This window comes from Taudactylus pleione, unplaced genomic scaffold (assembly GCF_031769625.1).
Source record: "Taudactylus pleione unplaced genomic scaffold, aTauple2 ptg000374l, whole genome shotgun sequence".
Taxonomy (NCBI): domain Eukaryota; kingdom Metazoa; phylum Chordata; class Amphibia; order Anura; family Myobatrachidae; genus Taudactylus; species Taudactylus pleione.
The window spans coordinates 1887236-1909328 of NW_028284775.1; the positions used below are offsets into that span (position 1 = coordinate 1887236).

Below are 22093 nucleotides of genomic sequence, written 5' to 3' on the forward strand. Positions count from 1 at the left end.
GTTCCTTTTTAAACACTAATGATAGAAATATAATTTTAACTTTTGACATTAGTCAGGAGTGTGTACAATTTTTAGATTTGGATATTTATATTGAGGGAAATTTTATCAAAACCAAAAATTACCTCAAACCTACAGACTCTAGGCCATACATTGACCGAAAAAGTTGTCACCACTATAATTGGTTAGAATCCATTCCTTTAGGCAATTTAAAAGGCTGAAAAGAAATTGTTCAGATAATAATACGTTCCTCTCGCAAGCTATAGAAATGGAACAACAATTTAATAAAAGTGGATATGATCCAAAAAAAGTGTCGAAATCATTAGGTGAAGTAACTAATCTGGATAGAAATACTTTAATAACCAGTCCAGTTATAAGGAAAGAGAACAATGATGAACGGTTTAAATGGGCCTTTATGACTGGTTATACATCTCAACATGGTCATGTGAAGAATACAATTAAAAAACATTGGAAATTATTACAAAAGGACCCTATTATAGGGGAGGAATTAGCAGCATTTCCAGTTTGTATTTTTAGGAAGGCACCAAACCTTAAAAACAAGTTAGTACACAGTTTTCATCCATCATCACCAAAAACATCGATAGCCACATTGATTGGTTTTATAGATGTGGGTCATGTATAGGATGCAGGAATATTGTGAATACATTTGGAAATAAAAAACAGAAGTTGTTGTTAACAATTCCAAGTGTACTATTAGAGATTTTATCACCTGTCATTCAACAAATGTAGTGTATGGGATAGAGTGTTCATGCAATAAATTCTATATAGGGAGGACCAGCCGACATAAAAATTTGTATGGCCTTAAAAGAATTGTAACCAATGGTAGAGGTTGTGATATTAACAAAAATTTAGCTAAAAATTAAATGCATATGATACATACTTATAAAACATTAATACCCACTGGTTTGAATAAGGACTTTCAATTAAAATGGTTCCTTTAAATTATTTATGGTCATTTGTGCTTCATTCTGATTTTAATATTTCTACTCTATATTTTTATATATTTTAGTACATATGATTTTAAACACCATATCATGATGTCTAATTTATTTGTATCTATCTTTGTTTTTAAGTATACCTTCTGTAATATGGCTGCTAGTGATCTCTTTACATAATTTAAGAAAATGTCTGCCTCCAAACGGAGAGAAAGGAACGAAATGCCAGTATCCCCTCTAGCATCGGTCTTTGGTATCATAGATCCGGAAGCTCACTAGGAGAAATGGTGGCTAATTATTAGTTGAAATACAAGCATGTGAGTTCCAGAGTCCGTGGTGCGGAAGTTCATCACAGGAAATGACGTTCATAGACCTGCCGGTGAAACTCAAACATGTGACTTCCGGTCTTTCCGGCTGGAGGACGGAAGCGCATGGATGAAGTTCAGGAGGAGTCTGTACATATGTGAAGGCTATATTGGTGATCATGTACTGGATCATATGGAGGGGATTTTTAAAGATACATATAGACATTAAATAGATGTAGTTATTCCATGTCTGGTAATAGGTTTCCCGGAAGGGAGTGTTCTTTGATTCTCGGGGTATAAATATAGGGTTTTGTGTGTCTCTTCTTCATGATGAAATGCATTGGCGAGGGAAGGACACAAGAACTTTTGGACGCTTACCTTGGTGGGGGGATGTGGATCTCCAGGGATGCCGGCTTTCACTTTACTCTGCCTTTTTGTCTACCTGTGTTATATGTAGACTATGTCATCTGGTAAGCCTCCATCTGTCATTATCTGGTTTTAAAAAGTTTTCTTTTGTGTGCATTAAATAAAACAGTATTACACTATCAAGAGTTTTACCTCCTCTTGCATATATTACAGGACTGGACTGTCTATTGAAGAGCACCCATCATTATAGATGCCTTACAGGATGGTGTCCTCTCCTAATAAAAGTGGATTTGTCTACTCTATATAGTAGACCATTACTTCCAGTACTTATTGTGGATTGGCTAGTGGTGATGGTATACACTTTGCACTTGGCTGTCTTGCAAGTGGGAACTGTTGCTATGTCTTGACAAAGATCCTGGAATGGGATTGAAACGTTGACTGATCTTATGCACCCTGTTGTTTTAAATGGTAATTAAACCTTTCTAAACTGATGCCTCTTTACCTGGTGAGTGCCGATTATTTTTTTCTATGCATTGTGGACATTTTTGTCTATAAATTGAGGACCCCGCCTTCATCTCCTTATATATTGGAGTGTGGACACTTTGGCCTCCCATTTGAGGAGCTCACGATCTATATCTTCTCCTCTGGTACCTAGATTAATTTGCTTCATACAATATACTTTTATCCTTTGGGATTACCTCTGTGGTATCTTAGAAAATGTTTAGCCACAGGAGTTAATGTTTTGAACTTTGCCACATCCTGTTTGGCATTCCTAATTGTTCCTACGTCTTCCAATACACAAACTTTTAGTTGCCTTATGATCTTTCTTACCTAGCCTTTGCCACAGGGACACTCCAGATGGTAGATTATTCCAGTTGTCGTGCAATCTATGTATTCAGTTATGGTCCATTTCTTGTTGTACCTATCAAAGAAAAACTCTCTAGGTATCATGTATTGACATGACTTACAGTGTTTACATTGGTAAGATCCTTTTCTATTGTATATACTGTAGGTTTTTTTACATTGGTAAAATAACTGTATACCAAATAGTCCATCAAATTTTGAGATCTTCTCCAGCTTGATTGAATTCTCTTAGGTAGGCATTTGCCTACATCCATATCTGTGAATAGAATCTGCCAATGTCTCTGTAGAATTTCATTCATTTCCCTCAATTGGACCGATATGTCTGATTGGTTCTTTCTTCTGATGTTTTACCTTAGGTATGAGGAGGAATTCTCTGAGGTAAACTTTGGTTTCTTTAAAAGCTTGTTTGATCATTCTACCACTGTAGCCTCATTTCTTCAGTGTATTACATATTTGTTTGTTCCTATGTTCATAGGTAACCTCTTCAGAACAGTTACATTTAGTAAACAACAGTTCAACTTTAGGGATAGCTCTAATTGTTGCCGGTAAATGAGCACTCCTACTGTGCAATACACTGTTTGTTGCTGTATTTTTGTGATAGATATCCGTAGAAATTGCACCATCTTCTACACTGATGGTAAGATCTACAAAGTTGATCTTTACTTGATTCATTTCCATGGTGAGCTTTAGATTCAGATCATTGGTGTTCAAGATCTGTATGAATTCCTGACACAAGTATTGCTCCCCATCCCAAAGTATAAATACATCATCTGTGTACCTTAGGTACAGTAAGATGTATCTGGTGTACTTGAGATGGGACTCTTTGAAAAAAATGTCCTTCTCCCAGCACCCCAGGTAGAAGTTGGCATGTGTTGGGGCACAAGCTGTGCCCATTGCTGTCCCTTTAACCTGGAGGTAGAACTACTTGTTGCATATAAAATAGTTCTTCTTTAGTACAAAATCCAGTAACATTATTAAGAAGTCATTGAACTCTCTGTGGATTCCCATGTCTAGAAAGTATTTGGCTGCTCTTATGCCATTGTCATGTCCAATGCTTGTATATAAGCTTTCAATATCACAGGATATTAAACACGTTTGTGGATTAACTACTAGATTCTGTAACTTTATCAATATATCCATTGTATCTCTGGTATATGATGGTAATGTCAAAACGTGTTTGTGGAGATGTTGATCAATATATATACTCACATTCTCAGTTAGACTATTCATACCAGAAACAATGGGCCTACCTGGTGGGATAGTGTCATTTTTATGTACTTTGGGGAGCAAGTATAGTGTCAGGATATTAGGTTTATCAGCTCTGAGAAAATCTGCATCCTTTTTACTGATGATTCCATCCACTGTAGCCTTTGAGACTAAGTTATTATATTGATTCATAAAATTCTGTGTAGGATTAAATAATAATAAAAAGCATTTGTAGCATTCGGTGTCATTCAATTGTCTACTCAATTCATCTAAATACATATCAATAGGCCATAACACCACATTTCCCCCTTTGCCTGAGGGTTTAATTACAGTGTCTTGCCATTCCGACATTTCCTGTAATGCTTTCCTTTCTCCCTTGGAGATATTATCATTAATGATGTATTGATGGTCAGTTCTCTGAAATAATACTTCCAAATAGGAGCATATGGAGTCTCTAATAAAATGTATGTATTCAAATCAAACTAGTGCAGTAACCTTATTTTCTTTTTTGTAAGTACTGACTTTATTGCATCCAAGATATTTACCATACATTGTATTTTTCTATTAGAAAAGGTACCAATACTCTCCTTAAGGTACAAGTTCAGATTTATTGTAACTTAACACATTTATTTCTGAAATTATTTCACAGATATTTCTTTACCTGTTTCCAGAACTAGTTATGTGACTTAAACATTATACACAAAAAAGTTGCTGGTAATGTATATCATACCATCAGGAAAAAGCACTGGTTCTATGATACTATGTAGTTTTTATGAAAACATATAGAATGACAATGGCTGGTATGGAAAGTTCATAGGTTGCCTTAGTTATGCACAGTTGTGCATCTTTTGGACAATGACAAACATTGGTAAATGCATGATCCTGATATTTTATTGGAAAATCTGATATAACACAACAAACTTGTTCACACTTCAGCACACTGAGGCAATGGATGCTTCAGCACCATGGATTCGTCACTGGTTCAAATTAATTCCTATAGTAATATAAAGCATTTCATATAATCGCTGGTGGTGGTCAGTAAATGTATGATAAGTTATCTATAAGCAATTTGCTATGAAACACCATTACACTTTTGTATTGTTTTATGTGTTTGTTTCCTCTGTGTCACGGGATGTGTGAAGTTGAGGTGGAATCCCTATGAGACTCTGTGATAAATATTGCTGGACTTTATGAAGAGCGAAAAAAAAATACACTTCTGCAGTGCAGCGAAACAGCTAGGCAGGGGGGCGCTGTGAGCCCCTCAGCCTGGCGTAAAACCAGGGGGGTGTGATCAGTGTGATTGCTTCCCCCCACAAGCATAGGAGACTGCTGTTGCCATGAGCAGTCTCCCACTGCAGCTCAGCACATACTGTGTGCTGGGCTGCTGTGAGGGAGGGAGAACGGAGGGGGGGCGGCGCTGGGCCACTCAGGAAGCCCGGGCCCGGGTAAATAGTACCCACTCTCCTGTGTGAAATGGCACCTGAAATAACGAGAAATATACGCAATCCCAAAACATTCAAGATCCATTTTTGAGATACAAGATCTGAACTTGCAAGTAGACCCGAGTCAGGACTTGGTTCTATACAGAACACCAAAGTGATTCCAAACTGGGACTTGGATCGACTATAAGCCCTAAAGTTCTGGTGTGTTCAGTCTTCAAGTAAAACTGGACCACTCATCTCTAGTAGAAAGACGCCCACTGCAGGCTTTTGTGATCCGCTGCTGCACCCAAAGACGCAGCATCGGATCATCTGCGTAACCATCGTTCATCTGTGTTACTCTCAAGTTACTGCTCAGGATGGCCAGCGTTTTCATGCTGCTGGGGCCAGTGAAGCTGCATCGGAAGACACAGACCCTGGCATCTGCACACCTAAAAGATGGGGCTGATGCCCATGTTTTGTAAAACATTCCCCGTCTCTTCCCTGCCCCCAAACGGCTGCAGACTGTCACTCACCTGACATCTGCAGCCACACTGCATCTGACAACACAGAACCCAATCTGCACACATACAGTACAACAAACATTGGAGATGTACTGTATGTGAACCATCTGGTATGCATACATCTCTGCATTAGGTCCAATATCTGTACAGTCCAATAATGTAAGAGACACCAGACAATTATTAGTAAGGGTGAAACCTGCCTTCACCATATAAAATATCATTAAATACAAACACAAATACAAATGAAATTCAATTAAATATAAACATCTGTTGTTCTCTCATTTATGAATCAAATGGTAATCTTCTTTCCTGCTGTGTGCATGTCATGCGTTAACTGTCAATATAAAGTTTGCTGCATCTGTAAATCATCAAACTAAATTAATACAAATCACCCTAAAAATATTCTGAAAATGTTATTAACCAAATATTGACATATGGCCTGAGCACTAAAGAAAACAAATGGTTAGACTAAATACTCATAATGACTATGATATGCTCCCTTAGATCAAGTTGTAGCACCATATATTTGATTGAAGGGGACAGTTACAATGGGTAAGGTAGGTTTATTTGTTTCTGTAATTTTAATCACACCTCAGTAACCAGTATTTTTTTTACCAACACAGCAAAACTCTGCTGGGCAGGATATACTGTTTGGAAGGGCAAATAACATCCCATTTAAGATTGTCCTCTTTATAATCCTGCATAGCCTGTTCACAGCTTCAGACTAATAGGCAGAAACGTTTCTTTTATTGAGCATGAAGCAGGTAACAAATTATTAGGAGAGCCAATCATTTCTATAGGTACGCTGAAGTCTTTGGAGAGCACTGGTATTTAGAAGGATTGTAAGGGGTAAATTTACTAAGAATCAAGTCTGGGAGAGTTTGTTTTTTTTTCAACTCAATTAGCTATGCCGAAACTCGGGTGATTTGAGGCTCCTGAGGCTCTCAAATTTACCAAGAAGTGAGTTTAGCAGAGAGTGAGATGTCCGATGGTGAAGCAGAATGAGAGTTCCCCCCCGAGTAGCACGTTTTGCAGGAGATTACTCACCCGAGATTGCAGTGTCTTCTCTCTGCAAAACTCTTTCGAGCAAGCAGCCTGCACATATCAGTGAGATATGTGAAGGCTGCTTGTGTTCTAGCCTGTAAAAAAAACGGATTAAAAGTCTTAAAAAAATGACATAGCCCCCCCCTAAAGCTTAACCAGCCCTGGACTTGCCAGCCAGTCCTGGTTTCTAAAATTATGGGGAACAAAATGAGTAGGGTTCCACCATAATTTAGAAACCAACACCAGGCTGCAGGGCCAGTCCTGGTTTTAAATATAGGGGGGAAAAATTGTGTAGGGTACCCCCTATATTTAAAACCAGCACCGGACTCAAAACGGCCGTGCTGTAATGCCACAGCCCGGAGACCCTATTACCAGGTCTCCAGGGCCAAAGCATTATCAGCCCAAGCCAGGGATCTCAGGGGAAATGGGGACCCCCCCAAGAAGGGCCCACCCACCCCCGAAACCCCAGGCTTGGACTGAAGCCCAAGGCTCTTCCCCACTCCCCTGGAGCGTTGGGTCTGGGGGTAATAAAGTGAAAAATATAATGAAACTATTGTATTTTACAGTGGGACTACAGGTGGCAGCATGCCTGCCCTTTGGCACTTGTGGAACTACAAGTGCCAGCAGATGGGTGGCACCTGAACCCCCACTGTAAAATAAATAGTTAAATAAAGGCAAAACACACACACCGTGACAAGTAAAAGTTTATTGCATACACCTACCCATTCACACATACTTACCTATACCAGCCGGTCTGTCCACTTGTCCCATGTAGAATCCATAATGACTGGCCCTGCAAAAAAGAATCTATACTCACCTTCATCCTGGCGCTGGTCTCCACAGCATCCCCGGGACTTGGCAAAAAAACAAAATTACTTACCCGAGCCACGGACCCGGTATCAGTATGTGTGTTGCAACATATACAGATAGCTCGCGAATGCCAGCTGACGGGACTGCATGGGGCTTGCACGTCCCACCAGCCAATCAGCAGCCGCTAACTGTAGAGCAGCTGCAGATTGGCTCCGGTTACTGACAATTCCCATAGCAAAGTAGTGGTCCCCCCCTATTCAGTATCCCCAGTAGTGACCCTTGTATAGTGCCCCCAGTAGTAGTCCCTAATATGCAATGCCCCCAGTAGTACCCCTTATATAGTGTCCCCAGTAGTTGTCCCCCCTATGCAGTGCCCCCAGTAGTGGTCCTCCCTATGCAGTCCTCCCAGTAGTGCCCCCTTTAGTAGTCCCCTCTATATAGTGCCCTCAGTAGTGATCACCTCTATGCAGTGCCCCCAGTGGTGCCCCTTATATAATGACCCCAGTAGTAGTGCACCCTATGCAATGCCCCAGTAGTGGTCCTCCCTAAGCAGTCCTCCCAGTAGTGCCCCTTATATAGTGCCCCCTGTAGTAGTCCCCCCTATGCAGTGCCCCCAGTAGTGGTCCTCCCTATGCAGTGCCCCCAGTAGGGCCCATTCTATAGTGCCCCCAGTAGTAGTCCCCCTTATGCAGTGCCCTCAGTAGTGATCCCTCCTATACAGTGCCCCCAGTAGTACCCCTTATATAGTGCCCCCAGTAGTAGTCTTCCCTATGCAGTGCCCCCAGTAGTAGTCCCCCCTATCCAATGCCAGTGCCCCTTACATATATAGAACAAAGACACACACAAAAATAACACTTATTTGAATCCCCACTCCTCAGTTCTCCCGGCTCACTCTGCACTATGGGAGAGATGTCATGACATCTCTCCCATCACCCACTGTGGGAGCCCGGCTCTGGCCGTGGGTGCAGCAGCCAATGTGAGTCTGTCTGACTCTCATTGGCAGGCAAAACAAACACAATGCCGCCGGCTAGTACAAGTGTACTACCTGGCGCTGACGCGGTGTTTGTTACTGTGTAGTGTGGACCACTGACTTAAAACCAGTGTCTGATGGCACCCATTGCACGTGTCCTGCTCAACCCCCCCTAGTTATGCCACTGTATTGGGGTCCCCTGACCCCTCCTTGAGGGGGGTTATATCTGTACTTGGCTGGTCGAATCTGGACTGAATCATTGGAATGGTTGCTGACTTGTTCACCTGTTATGATGATGTCAGCCAGTGCGTTGGCCTGGTCGACTGTCATTGGTTTGCCAACAGTTTTAATCAGCTGCTGGCTCTTGGGTCTGTGTGGGTTGTTCTGTTCTGGCTGAGTCTCCCACAGGATTCCGTGTCTTGCCTGCTCCCTGGTTCTAGCTGTTTGCAAGCTGCCTAGGAAGGATTGCTGGTTTCTTCATCTGCTGAGTATCCTGGATACATTCTATTACATATTATTGCTATCAAATATACACCTGGCTAATATTTTACTCTGGATAGTCCCATGTATTTTGAAATGTCTTCTCCTGCAGTTTGCTGTATATCTAAAGAAATGACTGAGTTTTGCAATTACTCTCATGTTTATTGAATTATCATTCTGGAATTATTATTATTGCTTAAGAATATATATATATATTATTAATGTAGTGAAAATATGACTGCATATCCTTTTGTTAGTTGCTTAAAATTAAGTAGCTAAATAGAACTCTTGTTTGTTACTAGCTTGCAGTGATGTTAACACATGTCATCAGTTAGCTTTAGACAGTTATCTTCTGTCTAGTTTGGGACTATTGCGCTAGATAACCGGGGAGGGACCGGTATGACACTAGGGCTGGGATTGCTATAGCACTAGCAGGAACACTGAAGAGATTGCGAAAACTGCTGGACCAGGAATGGTGTCTGGAACAATAATGTTGTACTGACAACTAGTCAGCTCTCCAGGAAGTGTTAAATAGGGAGTCAGGTGAAGCAAAGATGCACTGTGATTGGAGGAGTCATGGTCAGTTGACCATTTCCAACATGGCGGCACCCATGCACTGGAGCCGGTGGAAGTTCAGGTGTGCAGACAGTCGAGGCTGCATGCTGCAGGCGGCAGTGAGGACCAGCGGAGAACAGAGCTTCAGGATGGACCGGGAGAGATAGTGTATAGGTAAGTATTGGGGTTTACCTCTCTGGCATGTGACAGTACTACCCCTCTTATGGGTGGCACCAGGCCCCTTTTTGGGTTTTTGAGGAAACTTGGTGAAACTCAAATAAGGTGCATTTAAATTAGAAGAATTGATCCAAGCTCGTTCTTCTGACCCATAGCCCTTCCAGTCAATTAGGTACTGAAGGTGACCATGACAAAGGCTTGAATCCAGAATTTTCTCAACTTCAAACTTAACTCCTAGTTGACTTTGGGAGCTTTAGGAAGAGTTGAGTGGAATCTTTTCAAAATTAATGGTGTTGATAGTGATATATGGAAGAAATGTAGAATCTGCAGAAATGGTAATTTTAACTTGTAGACCACTGGATTGATAACTTGTTCCACTGGAAATGGACTAATGTAGTATGGTGCAAATTTCATGGAAGGTACTTTAAGTCTTAAATTGCAAGTTGAAAGCCACACTTTATCTCCAACCTAGAAGAAGCTTTTACTAGGGAAGAATGGATCTCTTTCCGATCTTGGCAAATTGTCAAATAGTGGTATCTGTGGCAGGAATGACAACTGAAGGTGAAGGCAGAAATTCCGGCACTCGTCGTAGACTGTGAACAAAGGAGTGGAGTTAGAAGAGGAACGGTATTGGTTATTGTGAGAGAATTCTGCCCAAGGTAGGCATTTGATCCAATTGTCCAAACAAGAGGAAATGTAGAATCAATGCAATGTTCACCCTTTTGGTCTGACCATTAGTTTTGGGGTATGATAAATTAAAGAGAATTCAAGTTTTACTTTAAGTGCAGAACAAAGTGACCATCACAATTTGGCAACAAATTGCACCCTGCTATAATATATCATCTCTGTGGGAAGAATGTGAAGTTTGAAGATTTTTGGAATAATCAATTCAGCCAGTTTAGAAGCAGAGGGTAGTCCAGTTAGAGGTATGAAGTGAGCCATCTTTGAAAAGCAGTCAACAGTCACCCAAACTGTCTTATATTGCAGAGGTTCCCAAATGCAGCCCTCAAGGCTCCCCAACAGTTCAGATTTTAGAGATATCCATGACTGAGCACAGGTGATTTAATTAGTACCTCAGTCAATTTGATTTAACCACCTGTACTCAACCAAGGATATCTCTAGAACCTGAACTGTTGGGGGGCCTTGAGGACCGCATTTGGGAACCTTTGGTATATTGTTTGAAGGTGATAGGTCGGTGATGAAGTCCAGTGATAGGTGAGTCCAAGGACAATGGAGAATGTATAAGGGTTATAATTGCCCTGCAGGAACTTGGAGTAAGAAATTGTGCTGTGAACACTTTACACAAGAAGCCATGAATTCTTGGATGTCTTGACTCAGGGTAGGCCACCAATAGGATCTTTGAATAAACTTTAAAGTAATTTGGACCCCAGAGTGTCCTCAGCCTTACAATTCTGAGATCCTGGGCAAAAAGTTACCTTACAGTTGAACATGGAGAAGAATAAGATCCATCTAGCTTGTCTTTGGTTGAGGCATTGAGCTGACTACAAGCACAGGAGATTTTTATGGTTGGTTTGAATTTAAGTTGAATGTTTAGCACTCTCCAGTAAGTGTCTCCACTCAAGCAAAGCTCATTTAATAGCAAGTAATTCTTGCTCTCCGATGGTATAATTTCTATATGCTGGGAATTTGAGAGAAAAAAAACCACAGGGGCAATGGTACCCATCCTCAAATATTGAGAGAGAACAGCACCAACTCCTACTTCTGAGGCATCAATTTCTAGAATAAAAGGAGACATCTGGCTGTCTTAGAACAGGAGCTGAGGCAAAGTCCTGTTTAAGATGTTGGAAACTAGGATGTTGCACTAGGTAACCGGGCTGGGACTAGTAAAACACTAGCAGGAACACTGAAAAAATGGCAAACACTGCTGGACCGGGAATGGTGTCTGGAACAATGACACTGTACTGGAAACTGGTCCAGGAAGTATTTAAATAGAGGCTGCTGGTTACTGATTGGCTGCTGGAGTCAGATGAAGCAAAGATGCACTTTGATTGGTGGAGTCACAGTCAGCTGACCATTTCCAACATGGCGGTATCCATGTACCAGAGCCTGCAGGAGTTCAGGCATAAGGAGAATATATATTGGAACCGCACTGAAAATATTCTGCTGCTATATGATAAGACGTATATCCTTATAAAAGACTTGATCTATACACACACATGCACATGTCATAATACTCCTATCATAGATCAAGAGACCACAGTCTAACAGACCTGTTAATAGGAAAGTCTGTGGTGCTCCCCAGAGTCAGTTTATAGCATATAAACCACAGAAAAAAAGAGAAAAAAGGGACTCTTGGTGGGGGCACACAATAGGTATAGAGATATGGCCAATACCAGCCTTCTAAAAATTAACTTTTATTTGGTAAAATATAAAAAAAAAATGAGCAACTAGGAATCATTAAACAAACAAACAGACAAAAAGTTATACATAAATCAAGGGAGATACATTCTCCACTGAGGATTGTAAAGAGCCAGGCAAAATAATACTGTATTGATATAAACAATTATATGTGCCTATAGCCACAATATAATATGTTACCAATTAGTTCACAGTTTAGCCATAATATGACAACAAGAATACATAAAAATTGATGCTAGTATCTATATCATAATAGGATAAATTCCCAATCATTTATATGAGAGATAGTCATATATATATATATGCCTGCATGCATATGAAGTTAGTATAGACAAATGAATCCTACACTATGTATGAATTGAAGTTAAATAACATAAATCAAGGGAGATGCATTCTTCACTGAGAATTTGTGAAGAACCAGGCGAGATAATACTGCATTGATATAAATAATTATATGTGCCTTTAGCCACAATATAATATGTTTACCAATTGATTCACAGTTTAGGCATAATATATCAAGAAAAATGCATCACAATTAATGTTAGTATCAATCTCATAATAGGATAAATTCCCGATATAAATAATTATATGTGCCTTTAGCCACAATATAATATGTTTACCAATTGATTCACAGTTTAGGCATAATATATCAAGAAAAATGCATCACAATTAATGTTAGTATCAATCTCATAATAGGATAAATTCCCAATCATCTATATATAGTATATGGATTGAAGTTAAGTAATTATTTGGGGTATGATACACACCAACAGTAAAGATTATTTATAAACCTCACGTAGAGAAACTACAGATACCTGACACAATAAAGCACAAAAAACACACCAGACTGGACCCCATTAATAAAAATATATTGCAAAATAAATTAGTAATAAATGTTTGCTGGTCATTGGCATTGCATGGATGATAAATATAATCAGAACAGTCAATCAATTGTCCCCCTTGACTGATGAGTAAAATGCTGCAGATAGAAACAAAGTCCAGCAATGTGTGTATTAGTGAGAGATCAATTAAGCTGTCAGGTTAGGTGGCCGTCTGCCCTGATGTGCTTGGCAGTGCAGGGGGTATACACCACTTACCTGGTCAGCGTACGGTCCTAGGTTGTAGTCTGCAGTGCTGTCAATAGTGCCAGTGCATTCTGTTGTGTGTGGTAGGAGAACTGGAGTCACGTGTGCGCATCAAGTGACCTGGAAGTGTCAGTCTGACGTGTGTTTCACCGATAATAGGCTTGCTCACAGTCCCAACCCTGTAGCCATAGCAGTGGGTCAGCCTTCTTGTACCCGTTGCTAACCAATCACATCATCTCTTTAATGAGTGACAAACCAAGTGGCTTATCATTATTGTGGATCCATTTATCCATTCTTATTGGATCAATCTGTGATAGACATTTGTACTAGCCAATCAAGAGGCTAGAAAAACGGCAATGTACAGTCTATAATAGACATATATATTGGCCAATCGGGAGGCCAGAAAAATTACAGAATGCAAAAAAGAATCATTCTTAATAGATAACAGCCTGCTAATAACACAGATTATTAATAAAGATGATGGTTGGTGCCACTAGAGAAGGAATTTAAAATACATATATGTATGCATATGTAAAAAAAATGATTTGTTGTTATAAAGTAATTTGAAAACAAAAACATAAAGCCTGCAAAATCATTGCCTTGTATGATTTGTTAAAATGAGAACATGATTATTTCAAGCAAAATGAAAATGTATAGAAAACATAAGAAAGGATATTTTAATTTTAGTACCTAGATCAAAATGATTATAGAATACCAAATGGTTACAAAAGAAATGAAGAAGTAGTCTATTCCCTAATTACAATGCTAAATGAGGAGCTACTGCACAACATTATACCTTTGTAGTGAATGACATGTGAGCGTACTCAGAAGGCACCAAGGGATGAGAATAAGTAAGTGGGGTATCTGCTGTCACATTGTATCAGCTGAAAGGTGCCTGATGATATTCATTGCAGGCATCTTTCCTGAAAATCTATGATGAGAGTGCCCTTGAAAGTGAGTGGAGATGTAATGTAGAAAAACGGTAGAGAAAAAGAAAAGATTATATCAGTATATGATCAGGGACTCATGCTTCCGATAATCATATACCAATGGAATTGATGATTAGTGAGCAATGAAAAACCTGTATATTGATAGAAAAAAGATAAGAAAGATGCTGCAAACATATTGACCATGGTAAACACTCAACTCTGTTACCATTGTGCATTGCAGAGTAAAAAGTTCATAAGCATTAGCCATTAATGCTACATATCAGAAACAGACAGAAGGGAAAAACATTTGTACATAAAATTTTAATAGTAATAGTATCATATAGGTATGCAAAAAGGTGATTACACATAATTAGGATCCAAGGGAAAGAAAAAGAAAAAAGTGTATATCCAGAGGTTAAATGCATTAGCCCCATTGATTGTGGTGTATACTAAAATACTGAGGGGTTCGATTATACCCCATGATATGTACATATGTAAATATGGATAATAAAATAATAAAAATATATATAATTGATTATTACTGATAATATACATAGCATAAAAAACTGGATAAAGCAACATATGTACCTGAAATTATTTAGATATGCCACATAATAATTATTACTAATAAATAGAATATCACAAAAATAAAAATACATGTAATATTTTAATAACTGTATATACAGCTGTGATGTGTGAAGTGACAAATGATGACATCAATAATGATATGCTGAAATATAACTAGTGTGAGACTGAATAAATATAATAATGTGGATTAAAAAATGTGAGTTTAAATTAATAATGTATGTGTATTTGTTGCTAAATGTGGGTGATATATGTGGTATAACAAGTGATAACAATTAATAGGGTGCGAATGTGATGAAAACAAGTAGACTACTAAAGGTGCAAGAATACAAATGAAAGATAATGTGCAAGGGTTAATTAGCTGTAATTAATGTTAAAGAATATAATTCAGTGGAAGATGCTAGCTCATTATAATTTGAAGTAAGAGAGTAGAATGTTGAAGACCTGGTAGTATAAGGAATCTTCAAGTTGATAAAAAGGCTCCAAAATTGATGTATTTATTCATGCCTGTAGGTGCTACTGCTCCTAATCTAAAGGTCCACTCACTCTCTTTCCTGAGTAAGGCATTAGTGATATCTCCACCACGTATGCCCAGATTGACCCTCTCTAGTCCACCGACTTTAAGATCTTTATAGGACTTTTGATGATGGTAATAGAAGTGTCGGGCCACCGTAGTTAGCTTTTTCATTTTTTGCAGATCCGTGGCTGCATTGCGTATTGTGCCAATATGTTCAAGTACACGTTGTTTTAAAGACCTGGTAGTCATACCTACATACCTCTTATTGCAGGTACACATTATGCAATAAATGACTCCCTCAGTCTTGCAGTTGAAAAAATCCCTGATTTTGATGTCATTATCAAATCTATCCTTAATCATATTAGTTTTCAAAATATGATTACCTATCTTGCATGCCCCACAAGAAAAAGTACCTGGTGTAAGTGATTGTTTAGATGTTGACTTCGGTAGTGACTATGAACTAATTGGTCTTTAAGATTTTTAGATCATCTCCAGCCCATATTTACTTGTTTTTCCAATACTGATGCTAGATCATTATCTGCTAATAAAATTGGCCAATGTTTTTGAATAGCACCTTGTAGTTCTTCCCACTCACTGCAGAAATTGGCAATGAATCTGATTTTGCCACTCTTTTCTCTTTTCTTTTTATCACTGAAAATCAGGTCATTTCTTTTGGTATGTTGTATTCCTCTCTGGGCTTTCTTGATGGCAGTATTACTATAGCCTCTTTCATAGAGTCTTTGTGCAAGATCTTGGCTTTGCTGTTTGAAATGATCATCATCTGAGCAGTTCCTACGTAACCGCAGGAATTCACTCTTTGGTATATTATCTACTGTTGGTGGAAAATGGGAACTGGTTTGATGGAGTAGGCTATTTGTTGCAGTCATTTTTCTATATAGATCAGTTGCAATCATTCCATCATTGTTGACATATATCATAAGGTCTGGGAAGGGTATTCTCTCTTGACTGATTTCATGTGTGAGGACAATGTTGAGATTATTGTTGTTCAATGTTACAATGAATAGTAGTAGTAAGTCAACATCTCCTTCCCAGATCAATAATATGTTGTCTAAGTATCTTATCCATGTGATGATATGAGATGAAAAATTATCATTATCCTCATGGAAAACACATTCCTTCTCCCACCAGCCTAGAAAGATGTTAGCATAGGTGGGGGCACATGCAGCCCCCATGGCAGTTCCTCTGGTCTGCAAGTACAGTTTGTCATCAAAGGTAAAGAGGTTATGATATAACACAAACTTCAATAATTCTGAAAGAAAATTATGAAAGTCTGCCGGACCTTCCATTGACATAAAATATTGTACCACTTTAATCCCTATGTCATGGGAAATGCTTGTGTACAGAGTTTCAACGTCTAACGTCACAAGATATTGATCTTTCTCCAATTTTATGTCAGTTATTTTACACAGTACATCAGTTGTATCATGGACATAAGAGGGCAGACTCATCACATGGTGTCTTAAATGCAAATCCAAGAAAGTACTGGCCCGTTCTGTCAAGCTTCTCTTTCCAGATACAAAAGGTCTTCCTGGTGGAATATTTGTATTTTTGTGCACTTTTGGCAGCATGTAATATGTTGCAATCTTGGGATGTCTTGTTTGTAAAAAGGCATGTTCTTGTGAAGAAATTACTTGATCTTTAAATGCTCGATCAATAAAGCCATTATACAGAATTTTATAGTCTTCCATAGGATTGAATATCATTTTTTGATAACAATCTGAGGATTCAAGTTGTCTATTTGCCTCAGCAACATACATCTCTCTTGGCCAAATTACCACATTTCCTCCCTTTTCTGAAGGTTTTATAAGGATGTCTTTCCACTCGCCAATTTCCATTAATGCCTTTTTCTCCCAACGAGTCAAATTGGTTGGATAGCTAGGTCTTGACTTTGATTTCAAATATATGTCACCAAATTCCTTGGAGACCATCTTAGTGAAGATTTTTACTTCAGGGCATAGAGTATCCTGTGGAAAAAATGTTGATTTTTTCTTAACAGATGGTCTTTTAGATGGATCCCAAGTAGTCTGCCCATAACTCCTTGATTCATTCTCAAGATCTTGTAATGCCAATAAGGCTTCAATTTTCCTTTCTGTCAATGTGGATGGATTATTAAAATCAATGTCCTGGACATCAGGTCTTAATATGGTTTTGTCCTGAGTTAGTAGTGATGGTATATCCTTATCCACTTGAATATCTTTATTGGCAAATATTTTACTGAGTAATAATTTCCTACTGAAGAGGCAGAGGTCTTTCTCCCAATTAAAGCAGGCTGTTATCTATTAAGAATGATTCTTTTTTGCATTCTGTCATTTTTCTGGCCTCCCGATAGGCTAATATATATGTCTATTATAGACTGTACATTGCCATTTTTCTAGCCTCTTGATTGGCTAGTACAAATGTCTATCACAGATTGATCCAATAAGAATGGATAAATGGATCCACAATAATGATAGGCCACTTGGTTTGTCACTCATTAAAGAGATGATGTGATTGGTTAGCAACGGGTACAAGAAGGCTGACCCACTGCTATGGCTACAGGGTTGGGACTGTGAGCAAGCCTATTATCGGTGAAACACACGTCAGACTGACACTTCCAGGTCACTTGATGCGCACACGTGACTCCAGTTCTCCTACCACACACAACAGAATGCACTGGCACTATTGACAGCACTGCAGACTACAACCTAGGACCGTACGCTGACCAGGTAAGTGGTGTATACCCCCTGCACTGCCAAGCACATCAGGGCAGACGGCCACCTAACCTGACAGCTTAATTGATCTCTCACTAATACACACATTGCTGGACTTTGTTTCTATCTGCAGCATTTTACTCATCAGTCAAGGGGGACAATTGATTGACTGTTCTGATTATATTTATCATCCATGTACCCTCATGCAATGCCAATGACCAGCAAACATTTATTACTAATTTATTTTGCAATATATTTTTATTAATGGGGTCCAGTCTGGTGTGTTTTTTGTGCTTTATTGTGTCAGGTATCTGTAGTTTCTCTACGTGAGGTTTATAAATAATCTTTACTGTTGGTGTGTATCATACCCCAAATAATTACTTAACTTCAATCCATATACTATATATAAATGATTGGGAATTTATCCTATTATGAGATTGATACTAACATTAATTGTGATGCATTTTTCTTGATATATTATGCCTAAACTGTGAATCAATTGGTAAACATATTATATTGTGGCTAAAGGCACATATAATTATTTATATCGGGAATTTATCCTATTATGAGATTGATACTAACATTAATTGTGATGCATTTTTCTTGATATATTATGCCTAAACTGTGAATCAATTGGTAAACATATTATATTGTGGCTAAAGGCACATATAATTATTTATATCAATGCAGTATTATCTCTCCTGGTTCTTCACAAATTCTCAGTGAAGAATGCATCTCCCTTGATTTATGTTATTTAACTTCAATTCATACATAGTGTAGGATTCATTTGTCTATACTAACTTCATATGCATGCAGGCATATATATATGACTATCTCTCATATAAATGATTGGGAATTTATCCTATTATGATATAGATACTAGCATCAATTTTGATGTATTCTTGTTGTCATATTATGGCTAAACTGTGAACTAATTGGTAACATATTATATTGTGGCTATAGGCACATATAATTATTTATATCAATACAGTATTATTTCGCCTGGCTCTTTACAATCCTCAGTGGAGAATGTATCTCCCTTGATTTATGTATAACTTTTTGCCTGTTTGTTTAATGATTCCTAGTTGCTCATTTTTTTTAATTTTACCAAATAAAAGTTAATTTTTAGAAGGCTGGTATTGGCCATATCTCTATACCTATTGTGTGCCCCCACCAAGAGTCCCTTTTTTCTCTTTTTTTCTAAGGAGTTCAGGCATGCAGACAGTTGAAGCTGCTTCTTGCGGCTTGGACCAATGGAGACCAGAGGGCTTCAGGATGGACCAGACAAGACAGCGCAAAGGTAAGTATCAGGGTTTAACTTTCTGGCACGTGACAATAGTGATATTTCAAATGAATTGCTTTCTTCATTTAGCATCACTCATGTCTTTAATCTTCTGATCAGTCATTCAGACTATTTGAATGGAGAAAAGTAGTCACTCTGCTGTTTGGTATCATCATGTGCACCACACAGAACATGGACCAGAGAAAGCAAAGGGAAGAGTTGTCTGAGGAGATCAGAAAAAAAATTGTAGATAAGCATGATAAAGATAAAGGCTATAAGATCATCTCCAAGCAGCTTCATGTTCCTGCAACTACAGTTGCAAATATTTTTAAGAAGTTTTATTACCATAGGACTATAGCCAAACTCTCTGGACGTACCTGCAAGAGGAATATTGATCAGAGATTACACAGAAGGATAGTGAGAATGGTAGAAAAAGAGCCAAGGAAAACTTCCAAAAAGATATAAGCTGAGCTCCAAGATCAAAGTACATTTTCCTCTGATTGCACCACCCAATGCTTTTTGAGTGAAATGGGCTCCATGGAAGTCGACCCAGGAGGACTCCACAATTGTAAAATAACATAATAAAGCCAAATTGGAATTTGCAAAAATGACACATTGATAAGCTACAATGCTTCTGAGAGAATGTCCTTTGGACAGGTGTAAAAAAAAACTAGAGCTTTTAGGAAAGTCACATTTACTAATTAAGATTTTAAAGAAAAGAACACCATAACTATTATGAAACATGGAGGAGACTTGGTTATTTTGGGACTGATTTGCTACATGTGGGATGGAGAGCCTTAAATCTGTGCAGAGCACAATGAAATCTCAGGACTATCAAGGCATTCTGGAGCAAAACCTACTGTCCAGTGTCAGAAAGCTGTGTCTCGGTTGCAGGTCATGGGTCCTCCAACAGAATAATGACCCGAAACACATAGCTAAAAGTTCCTAAGAATGGAAAAGCACAAAACATTAGACTGAAGTAGCCTTCTACGAGCCCTGATCTTATTCCTATTGAATATCTATGGAAAGAACTGAAACATTTAGTTTGGAGAAGGCACCCATGAGACCTGAGACAGCTGGAGCAGAGTGAGCCAAACTACCAGTTGACAGGTGCAAAAGTTCCATTGAGAGCTACAGAAATTGCTTGACTGCAGTGATTGCCTATACAGGTTGTGTAACAAAATATTAGTGTAAGGGTCCCATCATTTTTGTCTATGTCAATTTAATGTGCCTTATTATGTAATATTCTGTTGAATAAAAAAATCAAATGCAAAGTCTGATTTCTAGTAAATATGGAATAAACAATGATGGATGCGAATTACTTTTATCACTTTCAAGTAATTTCAGAGAAAAATATGGGTTCTTATTTTTTCATGGAAGGTTACCAACTAATGAGTCCACATCTGTTACTTATGTGAAATGAATATATGTTTTTCTCTTACACTCCCACTTATTCTCTTATTAAAATAAAAAAAAAATGTTCATCAGCCCAACCCTTCACTGAAAGAATTTTTTTTCCCTCTTACCCTTTCACTTGTATGTATTTTTAGATTTTGTGCCCTGCCCCCTCTTTATTTTTTAGTTACCTGCTCCTCTGCTTCTTCTTCCTATCCTCAACTGCCTTCATTTATTTCTGTCTTCTGTATGTGGTGCTAGGGCTGGCTCAGGCTGACAGGCTGTTGTTAGCTCTTCTTGCTGCTCTGCAGCCTCTGCTGCTCTTCTCAGGTATGAGACTTCATGACGCCTCATTCCCTGGCTGTCACACCACCAGCACTGCCCACCCACCTGGTGACAGCCTCAGACAGGCAGCTGAAACTTGGCACAGAATAGGAGAGGATGTGGGCACTCGCAACCTGGGATGAAACAGCACCGACAGGCTCACCGCTCATTAGTTATCCTTCGCAGTGGGTGTCTGGCACCCTATTACATTCTGGAGCAGTGAAGCATCCAAGGCTGGGCCGGCAACAGCCATGCCGCTCCCGGGGCACTCTCCCTACAACCCTGGTGGGTTTTATTGATTGTAGAAAGAGAACAAATGTGAAGTTATATGTGGATTGCCTAAAAGGGAGGTAATTGGGTAAAATAGCTTATGGAGGTTATGTGTGTGCTTCTGGAATTTGAGAAGATGTCTGAAGAGTTAACTTTTCTGAGAATGGTTAAAGGTTTGGAGGTTATAAGAAAGTCTTTTTGTGCAAAGGAGGGCATTCCACAGAGGGAGAGCAGCCTGACAAAAGTTATGTGACCATGAATAGGAGCAGGTAATGCGTGTGGATGAGAGACACAGATCTTGCACAGAGCAGAAGGGTTGAGATGGAAATTTCTGAGATAAAGATTTTGGTAATGTAGTTTGTTTGATGGGATAGTATCTAAGTAGAAGTATTTATATTGAATTTGGTAAAATATAGATAACCAATGGGGACTGACAGAGCGGAGTAGCAGCAGAAGGACATTTTATGAGGGAGATTTGGCTAGTCACTGCATTTAAAACAGTTTGTATGAGTGAAAGTCTGTTTATGGAAAAATCTGTAGCAAGATTATTGCAATAAACAATGCAGGAGATAATGAGTACATATTTTAACGTATTTGCAGTGTGAGATCATATCTTTTTCTGCTAAATCTTTGTATGAAGATAGCATTTTTGGGTAAAAACTGGTAAAACAGTTACCTGGGGTTTGATGATTAGGCTTTCCAACTGCTGCACTGACTCTTTCTCACAGACGCCACTCAGATGCTGGCAGCATGTTGGCGAGTTCTCCAATGTTCCCCAATGTCTGACACACTCTAACTGCTCTGCTGATTCAGAGACTGATTCTGAGATGGACGGTAATCTGATCACAGCTGTAATTGCGCAGGGTATGCAGCAGTGAAAATACGTATGCTAATAGTTTCAGTGTACCAGAGCATAGGGACACCCACCGATGTCTTCTCTGTGT

General features: G+C 38.9%; 1 protein-coding gene across 1 annotated transcript in view; it reads right to left on the reverse strand.

Moving 5' to 3' along the window:
* Positions 1-13267, reverse strand: part of DIPK2B (divergent protein kinase domain 2B) — a 248866-nt gene extending 235599 nt beyond the window's left edge. The window contains exon 1 of the mRNA XM_088444943.1: positions 13149-13267. The gene's annotated coding sequence lies outside the window, so the exon portion shown is untranslated. The remainder of the gene's footprint in view (positions 1-13148) is intronic.
* Between the last annotated feature and the right edge of the window lie 8826 nt (positions 13268-22093).